Source organism: Peromyscus leucopus, chromosome 13 (assembly GCF_004664715.2).
Source record: "Peromyscus leucopus breed LL Stock chromosome 13, UCI_PerLeu_2.1, whole genome shotgun sequence".
NCBI classification, from domain to species: Eukaryota; Metazoa; Chordata; class Mammalia; order Rodentia; family Cricetidae; genus Peromyscus; species Peromyscus leucopus.
In genome coordinates this window covers 63,688,865-63,691,250 of record NC_051074.1, presented here as the reverse complement: position 1 = coordinate 63,691,250, position 2,386 = coordinate 63,688,865, and the positions used below count along the sequence as shown (strand labels likewise).

The following is a 2,386-nucleotide window of genomic DNA, read 5'->3' as shown; positions in this document are numbered from 1 at the left end:
GTATTTTGTGTGGTGTCTTTGGGAATAGAGAGTATGGCGGGGGAGGCCGACTTTCCCTCTTTGCTTCTGGACCTGCCCTTACACATATTCCCTTCCACTCCCACTCATCCCCATTATGGGTGACTTGATGTGTCTGCCCAACCATTCACTGAAACTTCAACACTGAGAGCCAGTTTGTCTTTTTATAAGATGACTGTCCCAGGCAGTGCATTATCATGTCAGAAGGCTAATACACAGAACAACAGCTTTGCCAATAAATTGTACCATACATTTAAATAATTCCCTTCAATCCTCAAACGTAAGACAGAAAAGAAAGAAATGCTTCTTCGTGAATTTTTGGGTCATCCTTGCACAGCGGCCATGCTAATCTTCTCTGTATGGTTCCAGTTTTAGCGTATGTGCTACCAACGTGAGCACAAGAAAGAAATGCTTCTAATGAAATATGGGCATCATTACCTTGATACCAAGGGCATCAAAATGTGTTTTTTAAAACACCACAGACAGTATGAATATATGCAAAATTCTCATTTACATACTAGAAAACCAGATCCAGTAGTCTGTTAGGAAGATGAAGGCCTAGGAACGTAGTTTGTTTAGTAGAGTGCTTGCCTACAAAGCCCTGGGCTCAGTCCACAACACTGAATACATTTGACATGGTGGCACAAACCTATATTCTCAGAACTTGAGAAGTGGAGGCCAAAAGATCAGAAATTCAAGGTCATCTTCAGTACATAACTAATTCTAAAGCAGCTTGGAACTTGCCTCAAGGAAAGATCTTGAGATCTTGTCTCGGGAAAAAAAAGGACAGTGGCTAAACATTATTGGCAGGTGGAATTGAACACAAGAATTCGGTGATTTGACATAAAATGCAGTTGGGGCAAAGTGGGGGCACCCGGGAGGTAGCGCAGTGGGTAAAGTGTTTGCTCTACAAGTGTGAAGATCTGAGCCTGCATCCTCACAGCCCACAGATTGCTACACATGACAGCATTCATTTGTTGCAGGGTATCTGGTGACACTGAACCCTGAGATTGCATTATTTACTAGAAAACCTGTTTCTAGTTGTGGTGTGACTCAGTCCTAGCACACACCTTGAATCCAAGAGCTTTCTGCTTGAATATTGTAAACAGAAGTCAACCATAAGTCAAGAGCCAGTAACTAGTTAGCAGGAAAAAACCCAAAGAGAGTAAGAGGGAGTCAGGATGATGGATAGAGAGATGCACAAGAAGTAGAAGGGAGGGACATTGATTCTGAGGAGTTTTGTTTGAGATGGATAGGAGAAAGGTCTTTTTTTTTTTTTCTGAGACATTGGTAGAGGAGGAAGGTCAGCCAGGTGCTTCCCCTGCCTCTCTGAGCTAGCAGGTTTTCACTCCAGCATCTGGCTCCCAGGTCTTTACTGGTAAATCCAACAGTGGAGATTTCGTCAAAACCAACCTACAGAGCTCCCAGTACTCTGATGGCAAGAAGTGTAGTAACAGGTGGTGTATGTGTGCCTGTAGGTTGTTCCAGTGGAGGCGCTCACTTGGTAAAACACAGCAGAGAGCAGTTAGGACCTAGAATTGGTTTGAGGAAGAAGTCAAGACTGTTGCAATTAGAGCAGGTACCATGGATCAGTTGCATTGGTGGTATAGAGACACAGCGTCTCCTCACTCATTAGCAGATACAAAAGATAAGCTGGAGAGGCAAACAAGGGTTACATCATGCTCAGATCTTTTATTTGTCTTTTTTATTTAGAAAAAAGCTTTCATACAATATATTTTGGTTATACTTTCCCCACCTCTAGTCCCCCAGATTCTCTCTGCTCTGTTCTTTTTCCTTTTCTAAAAATAAAAATAAAATAAATTTGATTAAATAAAAATAAAAGTAAGAATAAATAAACAAAAAACTAATAAGACAAAACCTATCAAAACAAAACAAAAGCACACAAAAAACACAGAGTTCATTTTGTCTTGGTCAACTTCCTCTGTGCATGGGGCACACCCAAGAGTGTGGTTGATATACCCAGTGTCATGTCATTGGAGAAAACTGATTTCCCCTTTCCCAGGAGGTACCAATTGTAGGGGCAGGGGTTTTGTGTTTACTTCCTGTTCTCCATGCTGGGATTTTGTCTGGCTTGTGCAGGTCTTATTCATGCTGCCACGGGCTCTGTGAGTTCTTACGTGCATCAGTCCTCTTGTGTCTGAAAGCTGCTTTTCCCTTGGAATCATCCACTACCTCTGGATCCTTCAATCTTCCCACCACATCTTTTATATGAATCTGTGACTTTGAGGGGAGAGGTCTGATAAAGAGATTCAGGTCTGAACACTCCATAATCTCTTACTGTCTGCACATTGTGAGTCTCTATATTAATTACCATCTACTTCAAGAAGAAGCTTCTCTGACAATGGCT

General features: G+C 41.9%; 1 non-coding gene across 1 annotated transcript; it reads right to left on the bottom strand.

Moving 5' to 3' along the window:
- Nucleotides 1–310: 310 nt before the first annotated feature.
- Nucleotides 311–417, bottom strand: LOC114705485. The gene has a single exon (XR_003736402.1). It is a non-coding gene; the product is annotated as a U6 spliceosomal RNA (small nuclear RNA).
- Nucleotides 418–2,386: the final 1,969 nt, after the last annotated feature.